Genomic DNA, 10,659 nt, shown 5'->3' with positions numbered 1-10,659 from the left:
CTCCAGTGATTTCCTGCACTCAAGGCGCTGCATCCTAGCTGCAGATTCATAATGGGCTCTCTAGTAATTCTCTTTTGTGGCTGCATATCAAGGGTTTCCTGAACTAGGGTTCAGACAATCAAGACCATAGTTTTGTTATTTCTGTATGAATCACAGTCTAAAGGAAGAAAAGAAGGGCTGTATAGTACAGCTGTCAGCTCAGAGCTGTGGAAGGATGTTGGCCGGGCCGAGGACAGACTCGTCCAGGCCTTCTCTGTCTGAGAGGAGAATGGGAGGGAAGGAGCCCAGAACACGTTATTCACGCTGATGAGCGGTGCAACGAGGTGCTGGGGTCACACCACCAGGACCCAGCCCTGGCTCTGCCACGGGCTGAAAGTACGCTTTTGAGCAAGTTCTTAATTTCTCTGTGATTTTTACGAAAACCTTCTGTAAAAAGTGGGTAAAGATGCCAATAATACTACCTCATAAGGTTTTTTTTTTGAGAAGTAGAGCAGACAGTGCATATAAAGTGTCTGGCCAGGGGACCTTAGCAAATATACATTGTGAATTTATGATAGAGCTGAATCCTACTTTTTTCATGAAATGCTCGAGAGAAGGGTCCAGGTCTTCATAGTAAGCCTGCAGGGGAAGGAGGCCCTGGGGTGCACAGGTGCTTCTCATGGCTGCCAGTCGACCTGAGCTCCCGGGCGTGTGGACTGTTTCTGCCAGCTGGTATCTGACGGGGCAGGCAGCCGCCACGCCGACGATTTACAAACAGCAGCTGCATCACGACGGGCACACCTTTTGTAGCCGACGCCGCCTTTCCTCAGACACCCTTCTCGTGCCCTTTCCAACAACCCTGCCGGGAGGGCTCTGCCATTTCCATTTTACAAATGAGGCTTCGGTTGGTGACCCACCTAAGGTCATGCTACAGGGAAGAAGTGGAAGCTGCTCTCAAACCCAAGCCTTTGCCATTTTCTTGAGAAGTAAAAACATTTTACTAAACTGGCTGTTGAGTTACTTGGAGATTGACTACAAGAGCCTTTAAAACATACTCTCCGATGTGCTTCTCATGCCTTAGGGCTTGTAAGAATGATGAAGGGAACTTTCAGAATGTAGATTCTTGGGCCCCAGCAGAGAGACTGAGGTTTGGGGAGGAGCCTCACAATCTGCCGTCTTCTTGGGAGGCTCCGGGGCTGACCTTCGAGGCTGTTTGGGGTTATGTGCACTTCCTGGTCTCAGTGAACATGGAGGGAGGTGGTTTGGTTCACAGGTAGGCTGGGAAATTGCCCTTGCCAGGGACTAGGGATGAGTAACACAAGCACAACCATTAGCTTCACGGGAGCCACAGCCAAGTGTGAGAACCAGTCCCAGCCACGTGGCACTGTGAGGCCCGTACATTCATTCAGAGGACGGCCTGTCTGGATCCTGCCCCTCCTGTGTTTCTGCTTGTCTGGAGCTGTGTAACATATTCATCGTTAGCACAATCTGGGAAGACTTGTCTAATTCCTATTAGACTGACCCAGACTTAAATTACATAAAATTCCTATGAATGCAACACAGACCTGTATGTATTTACATGTGAACATTTTTTTCCTCATCTGTGTATACATATATCATTTTCCTTTACCTGCTGTGAATAATATTAAATATTTTCCTGTATCATCTTAGATGATAAATACAATGACCATATGTTTGATCAGTGACATTACTTGTCCAGTGATTTCGCTTCTCTGTATTACTTGATTCTTATAACAAATTGGTGAGGTGGACAGAAGAATTGTTACCTCTGCTTACAGAGAGGAGGCACAGATGCAGGGAAGTTTTGGCTTGAGCATCATTCCCCAGCTGGTTCACGGCAGAGCTGGTAGCAAAGCCCGTCCTTCTGAGGCCAAATGCAGGGTCCTTTCTGTTGCATCGCACAGCAAAGCTGATGAGCAAGCTTTCAGTAGAGCTGCAGAGACTGGACAATGCCCACCTGGACAGCACTTCTGTACCATGACCACAGGAATCCAGTCACCTCCTCTTTGCAGCACTGATCAATGACCTGTTCTGCCCCAGCCTTGAAGCTGGTTCTGAGTATTGATGGTGGCAAGCTAAGCAAATGACAGCAAATACACTAGGCCCATTCAGCGTGAGTAAAATGACCACTTTTAAAAGCATCTTATGGGCCTCACAGGGAAAACATTCACGTGGTTAAAAGGAGACCAAATCCAGCAGCTTAATACTGTAGAAATCCATCAAGAAAACTTACCCCAAGTGAAAGACTACGGCTTCTTATCAGAGAGAGATTAAATGTCAGTGTCTGTTTCTACCATTTTCTTCTCTTAGCGGTTTTGACTTTCCTTTCATAAAAGTTAATAATTGTATGTGTTTTTTTGGAAAGTGAGCTAATTCTTTCCTTGCTCCATAGGATCATTTTTATTTGGACACCTCTGGTGTACATAAAGTACCAGAGACAGTAAAAATTCGTTTGTGTGAACTGGCTAGCAACCCACAGTTACTAATGGATAGATTCATTAGGGATTTAAGGATATCATCCCAGGGTAAACGGTGTCCAAAGCTGCCAATGAGCCCTGTCTGAATATTCACATTACCCCCCAAGCAGCTGGGCATCAAGAGGGCATGATTCCCTGGCTTTAGAGGGGGCTTCATAGGAAATAAAGTAGCTTTATGAAAATCAATGGAATGACTATAATTACCAAGTGCTTTACTGCAAAGATATTAGGAGCCATAAACCAACCATGTAAGCCAAAGAATAATGATGATGTTATGGACAAACCAGAAAGCATAATATCAGCTGAGAAAGCAGCTAGAATCTTACCTAAGGCTTCTGAGGAAAATAAGTACTTGCTTTCCCCCCATCACTCTTAAGACAGTTTGTCACAGTCTTACAAAGCAAAATACACAATTTTGTAATCACTGACAGACAGTTGAAGGGGAGAAGAAATCCAATCATGCTGAAAGATTTGGCTGGAATTGTCTCCACTCAACTGGCAGAGACGGGCCTGGCTGAGAGCAGGCTCGTCGAGGCTGTGCACCCCCACACGGCTTGGCAGGGCTAAGGACATTCCAGAACTGCTAACCGGGATGCCGGTTAATTTGAACCTTGGAGTGTCAGGGTTGAGAGTCTGTAGAAAACCTCCAGGCTGGTGCTCCCGTGGTCCTCACAGCTCTCCTGCGGCCCCAGTCCCTGCATCCGCCAGCCTGTGAGTCCCTCTCTCCTAAGGCAGCCGTTCCATTCTGCGGTGAGCAGCCCATTCCATTTCTGACTGGTAGGGAGTTCTGAACTATTGTTCAGTTCCACGGGAGCCACAAGGCATTGCCTCCGGCGTGTGAAGGTTTCCTTGCAGGAAGCTTTGCAACTGTCCCTTCCCCAAAGTAAACACCATTAGTTTCTCCAACTGTTTCTCAGCTTTTCTGGTTCTTTCACTTTTCTGTTTGGGGTTTTACCACACATGCTCCAGTATCCATATTCCTTCCCTTCAGAAGATGGCAGAGATCAGGATTGGTGCCAGCAGGGAGGGAATGGAGGTGCTTGCAAGGTTCCGGCATAAGGGAGTGAGAGAGTGAGCAACCTTGCTGGAGAGGTGGCTGTGGTCAGGAAGAGTTTAGATCCCTTCTGTAAGCACTGCATGGTGCCCACACATGGACGCGGTCAGCCTGGCCCTGCAGTGCACAGTGGGCACGTTCACCATTGCTGGCATTGTATGAATGAACAACTCTGGTTTCTAAGTCCTACAGATGACTAATTTGTTCATCCATTATTTATGGAGCAATGTTGCTGTGCTAAATTCTAGGGATATATACAACTGCCTACCAGGACTCTGTAGTGTAAGAGGGCAGATTGTTATCAGTATGTTAATTAGATAATGGCATGAAAAAGGCTATGGCAGAGAAACACTGTGCCTCGGTCAGACAGAGAGGGGCCCCTAAGGCAGCCAAGGGGGCTAGTGGCGGGGCTGGAGGAGGACCAGGACAGGGTGCAGAGGCTTCCAGGAAGACATGCTGCTGGGCCTGCTTGTGATGGGGGGTGGGAATAAGCAGGGGAGACTGAGGAAGGGAGAATGCCAGTTCATGCGGGGAGATTAGGAAGGGCCAAGACTCAGAGGCCAGAGGGAAAAACGAATACCTGTGGGGGGTCCCAGTCTGTAAGTGTTAGTGGTGAGGAGCGGCGAGGAATGTGACGGGGTCATGCCTGGGAGTTCAGACCCCATTCCGAGCACAGTGCGGAAGCGCTGGAGACTTGATGCTAAGCCGGTACGCCAGCCTCCAGGGGAGCAGAAACAGAAGACTCCCAGACCCCTGGAACGACAAGATCACCGCAGGGACCACAAGATCCAGAGCACAGACCCTGGGCCCAGGTGACGTGGCTCCTGGCAACTTCCTCAGGCAGCCTTGTCTGGTGAGACAGGTTGTTCTGGATGCTGACCTTGTCAGGCGTATGAAAGCCAGCGAGCTGTGTGCTTTGGCTCTCGCTCTGAGGTCTGTCCCCCCCGCCAGGAGCTGCCAAGGCCACAGCACTTCTGGGACACCCACGACATGAAGAGAGAGTGGGGACCATGTCTGCCCACATCCAATGGACATCACATCATCTTTTGCACTGCTTGTTGGAATAAATCAAAGTAAACATAAGTTCGAAGTGAATCCCAGACGTCTTCCTTGCCCATTTATGACCTTTTGGTCTAATCCCGACTCCACAACGTGGCCTAATCCAGAAGGAAGAGACAATGTGTAGTGGCATCCATCCGTGAGAGTGTGCGGTGTGTGGACGGGAAGAAGGGTGAGGCTTTTCTGAACAGCAGAGAAGAACCAGAGAGGAAAGGAGTTGGGAATATTGGTGAATACACTAGGCTGAAAAAAAAAAATAGCTCCCTAAAAATACATTCCCTCTCCAACCCCTGAGATGTGTGAATATGACCTTATAATGGCAACAACGGATGTGGTGAAGCATCTTGAAGGAAGACGCTCACCTTGGGTTACCCAGGCGGCCCTCAGTGTCATCACGTGTATCCTTGCCAGAGAGAAGGGCAGAGGAGACTGCTGCACATGAAGAGGAGCCACGGGAAGGTGGAGGCAGGGATGAAAATGACAGGGCGCAAGTCAGGGAAGGCCCGAGCCACCGGCAGCTACGGGGCAGGCGCTGCCAGGGTCTCTCCCAGAGGTGTGCCTGGGTCCCGGGAATGAGGGAGCCACAGAGGGCGGTTCTGGACAGAGAGATGGCTGTGGTCAGGAAGCGTTTGCATTTCCGAGATGGAGCCACGTTATGTAATGGTGACATCCTGTGGGGCCCCGTCACCCCAGGATGCTCTGATGCCGAGTTGAGGAGATGAAGAGGTGAGACAGCAGGGCGCTGGGTGGGTTTCTGTGTGAACATTGCCATCCCCTGGGATGATGGCAGGATGCCGGCCAAGAGGAGGGCTGTGAATCAGGTGCCGGGGCCTCAAGGAACCCGAGGAAGGGGGGACAGGGACTGGGAGGGGTGGGAAGGTGCAGAGGGCCAGGACCTGCGGGCCAAGTTTATGGTGATTTGTTACAGAGCAACAGAAAATGAGTACAGCTGTGTTTTAGGATTTTTCCCTAAAATTAACTGGACTTTACTTAGGTTCTCTTGCCGGTGCCCTGAGCCCTCTGGATGATGGGGCAAGTGTAAAGCATGGCTCAGTGACGGTGGAAGGCCAAAGCTGGTGTGAAAAACATACAGAAGCTTTAGCTGTCACTGTGGGTGAGCGTGGTGCTCGCGGGCACGGGCCTTGGCACCCGGACCCCACTGCCTGGCTGCTCAAGGAACTCTGGTTAAGTTACTCGACCACTTTTCTAAAGTGGGATACAAATGTTTACCTGGTACACTTGGTGTGGCATTTCAGGAACATGCAGGTTTAGTGCAGTGCCTGGAATGTAGTAGATGTGAAATAAATGGTCAATGTTATGCTGCTTAACAAAGAAAAGGCCGCGGGGGCGTTAGAGGACCACGAAGCGGAAAGAGAGCCAAGCAGGCAGGGGAAATGCCTCCGTAGGGAAGCTTTCGCTGCGGGTTCGCAGCCAGCGCGGGCCCTCAGAGGCCAGATTTTATTTACGGGAAAACCGTCACACCTGGGGATGGATGGCATGGCTTTTTTTTGCAGGGAAATGGATTGTATTCCTCTGGGTCCGTCACCCAGGGCCTATTCAGATTCTGCTCCTGTTGTGAATTTAATGTTCTGCTGATATCCCTGAACCGAGGCCACTCAAAGCGAAGTGGAAACTACAGATGATCAGAAAGAGGGGTTCACAGAAGGAGGGAGAGCCGGTCAGGAGAGGCGTCTCTCAGATCCCATCCTGCGGGCGGCCCCTCTGCGTGCTGGGGCCGGGGAGGGCGGCGGGCCCTGGCCTGCGAGCTTCGGGCATCCTCACTGACGGCGAGAGCGTGTCTGCCTGTTGATACTGCGCCTGAGAAATGCAAAAGGACGGAGAAGAAACCAGGACTTGTTACCTGTGACTTGTGTCTGAATCTAATTGGCCCAGTGTGTTCTGCCTGTCCGGACACTGGAACACAAACCCCATTTCTATTTTATGCCCATAAATTTCTAAATATAATTTAGTTACAGAATGGAAGTTGTTTAATGAGATTTAGTGAATTTAGTGTTAGATTTCCTAAATAGAATGTGTACAGTTTTTTTTTTTTTTAATTTCTGTAAACTCTCTAAGATGTTGTCGAATTATTCTTTTCTGGCCTTCAAAGGCATTTGTTCGGTTTCAAGAGTATCTATCTGTACTGTGAGTGGCATCTTTAGGGGTATCAGATGTTAGTTTCCTCTAACATCAACAAACATAGGAAAAGAAAAATATTTTACACAAAGTATTTTATCACTGTCTGTCTTTAAATAAAAACATCAGGAATTCGGTAACACTCAAGGACTAGTTCTTATCTGACTCGTTTGCATTTTCCCCACAGCCTTGCTTCGGGCCAGACACCCAGCAGTAGCCTAGATACATTCATGGAAGGAAACGCTTTCAGACTCTGCTCCCCACGAGGCGGGCTGGCCAGGTGGATGGGGAACCGGACCGAGGCCCCAGCTGGCTGTCACCACGTGGCCTCAGCAAAGCCACTTCCCCTCTGGGCGGCAGCTGCCTTGTGGGAAAAACAACACAGTTGGTCTGTTTCCTTTCCACTCCAACACCTGGGATTCAATGAAGCAGGGAAAATTCCCTGAGGTAGGACAACAATGATGTTTATGAATATGTAAGAGAATAAATAGGTGCTCAATAAGGCAGGTTTGAGAGGGTGAGTGCACTGCTTGCAGGCTGACACTTCAGTGTTCTTGACAGAAGCTACTTCAGAGATGTCAGCGAGCTATTGACAGCACTCCACCGCACATGCCTCTTTTCTTCTTGAAAAGATTATCTATCATCTACCGGCAATCATTTCAGAGGGTATTTCGTACAGGGAACACGTATTCGTGGGAGTGTACGTGTGTCTGCACATGTGTACCAGCAAGTCCCTGTTTGTGTGGTTATAATTATGACAAGAGAATCGCCACCATCCAACTCCTGTGGCAGCGATTTGCTCAGAGCCTTCACTGTTTGGCGTGTGATGTCTGAAAAGGAGGGACGTAGGAGAGCAGGAGTAAAAGGAATCACTCTTTGAAAACTAATGGCAAGTGATAAAAATAAGTCACTAAAAGACAGAGCACCTGTGGATACAGAGCAAGCTTTGACTCCCACAGCACTGGCTCTTGCTGAGACGGACGCAGAGAAATGAGAGCCTTGCTATTTCAGCCCTTAGACACGTGCCATGGAAACCCTGCCAGAACCAAGCACCAGGCATTTTGCAGATTTCTGCCACAGGCTCTACCAAGGATGCCATCTGCTCAGACCCACCTAACACCGACCTGTACAGGTCCTGTTTGGAGGCCGTTGCCTAATACAGCCCCCTTCCCCCGCCCCCCCCCCCCCACATTCTGAGTTGGTCTACAATGAGATGGCTTAGATAGCTAATGGGTTAGACGGACTACAGGGCATCCTGAAAATGAGGTCACACACGCTGCCAGCCCTCCAGTCTCTCCTGGGTAATGAGCCGCTGGGAAATGCATTGAACGGGCCCACCATTAAGAAGACACAAAGTATATCATTCATTTACCAGTGTAGCTTGTACCTGCCCATGGACATAAGCTTTCAAAATGGAAAATTATAAAACATGATGCTGTGAAACAGAACTGTAATTCTTGTGTTATTTGGAATAAGGTCATTGGAAAGGGAGTCCAAGTTGCTTCTCAGACAAATGGCTTGAATGTAAAAGGGAGTCACAATCTTGGAGGGTCCCATCTCAGATCTGCTCTCTGCTTGATACACCGATTCTCTCAGAGCCTCTCATTTGCTGAGGAAGATGACATTGATTCCTTTGAGAAATTCGGAAGCAGGGAAGGTGCTGAACAGCTCTTGGGGGATGTAAATGAGACGTGGGTCGGCCTGCTGATCTACTCATCACTAGCCCTGTCGCTTGGAGCTAGGTCCTTAACCCCTGTGCATCTCAGCATCCCTCTCTGTGAAACGTGTGGGTGCCCTTCCTGTCCATCTCATAGCACTGAAAACAGAGGAGAAAATACATATAAAATTCTTGGAATACTCTTCCCTTCAACACTGCAAAATGTAAGCATTGAACATTATTAGTGCTTTAGAGTCACTTGTCTATTATCACACTTTTGTATTGCTTAAGTAATTTTTTTAAAAAAAGTCTTCTCTCAGATGACCACACAGAGAGACTGTTACCCATGATAAAAGGTCAGATCAAACAAAACCATTTCCTTGTCTTATTCCCACCTCCCAAGCTCTCACTGCCTCGAACCCGTGCATGGGGCACTCACTCTGGCCAGTGCAGCCTGGGCCACCTTCAGAGCTTCTTGCCACAGGTCCATATTTTGGACACTGACTTTGGGGATTTAGCTGGCAAATGTTCTCTTCAACTCCAGCTCGTAAGTTCACAGGGAAATCCTGTAGGCTTTTTAGGATTTCTTAGGATGGTAATAATTGTCCTTCAGTGACAATCTCTGGTCTCACAAAGCATATTTTTACTTTAAAATTACCCACCGATTGCCAAAACCTAATCTGGAGTATCACGCAAATGCATGCTAAATGGACATTTTTGGAAGGAGTGGTATGAAATACAGAGTCTTATATCTGAGGTCATTTTTGAGTCATGAAACATTTGCGAAATGCTGAGATTCCTGTGAACTAAGTTAAAGTTTCTTTTGTGCCTGATGCAGCACTAAGTATAGAAATTCTGACTTGGAACACTGGGTAAAAGAGAAGTCCTAACCGTGCTGGGAGAACACCAACACATGGGTAATGGAGAGCAAAAAACCACACCATTTTAGAGACAGCCACCATCTTTGCAGATAACTCTCTTGAAGCCAGAATTTAAGATTTTCTCAATAATAATTGAAAACAAGTCTGTCTTATGAAAACAGAAAATAAGCAAATAGAATCCCAAAGTCACATGTTTGAAAAATATATGCTAGGGGAAAAAAGTTGTCTCTGTTATACAACAGATTCTTAGGTTGGGTGTAATCAACATTTGTTTTATTGACACTTTGGGGATCCAATCACTAGCTAGAGTCGCCCACCAAAGACTAAGCAGTTGGCCCTCTATATTATTAAAATAGCTGATGTACTTTCTGCCTTTGGCATCCTTTCTTGCCAATATGCTTAATAACATTTTTCCCGAAAGGAACATTTGCATCCTTGTGGTATGTAAAATACGGGAGTTGGCGTATAGAACTATAATTGAGGAAAAATACTACTTTGTCCCCCTTCTTTGGAAGGGCTCTATTTGTGTGTAACTTGCATTTTTCTCCAGAATTATCCCCCAGTCACCCTCTGTGCCATCTGGAAAGTAGGAAGCCCTGCTTTCCAATATGCACACTGATGAATGTAGGCTCTTGGAAATTATCAGTCTCAGATAATTACAGGGAGTCCTCTCTCAGTCCCTTGGCCCATCTAAAAGGCACAGTATAGTGACTTTTGGGACTCAGGAGGCTCTTTATTATACTCATAGGCACATGCTACCTAGGAGCCCCTGGGTGTAAGATGAGGAATCAGTTATGAAAGCGTTCCAGCCTTCTTTTAGATCTTGTGCTAGCGATTAGGCGATCTATGCATTTAAGGAGGTAAGACATCTGGATTCAGAACCACAGAACCGAAAAGATGCTTGGCGATTATAAAGTCCAACTCCTCATTTTAAACAAAGAAACGAGACTCCAAGAAGTTAGGTAGCCTGTTCACAGTGAGGACATCTAGAATTGGTGGCATTTTTTTTCTATGTAATGATTAATATTTCCTATCTTAAAGACTTTACTGACAAGTTCCCATAAAGGAGGGAAAATACTTTACTGAAAACCCATCTGCCCAACCAAGCAATCTTCCAGCCTGCCTGAAGGTCCCTGATTGTGTGTGTGGGGGGAACATGATATACACATGCCTCCTGATGCCCTCTTCTTGGAGGGGTCACGTGGAAAGGGAGTAACTTATGCCTAAGAACTTGTATGTGTATCATCAGCCTCCTATCGGATACTGAGTTTCCTGCCAAGACCATTCATTATTGACTGAGGATCAGAGAACAGCATGTAGGCTAAGACAGCCAGCAGAAAACATTTTCAAAGGACTCTGACATCCTGTTCTGCAACTTCTATTCATAGCCTTCAT

The sequence above is a fragment of the Manis javanica genome, chromosome 16, assembly GCF_040802235.1.
Source record: "Manis javanica isolate MJ-LG chromosome 16, MJ_LKY, whole genome shotgun sequence".
Taxonomy (NCBI): Eukaryota; Metazoa; Chordata; class Mammalia; order Pholidota; family Manidae; genus Manis; species Manis javanica.
Note: the sequence above shows the minus strand (reverse complement) of the source record.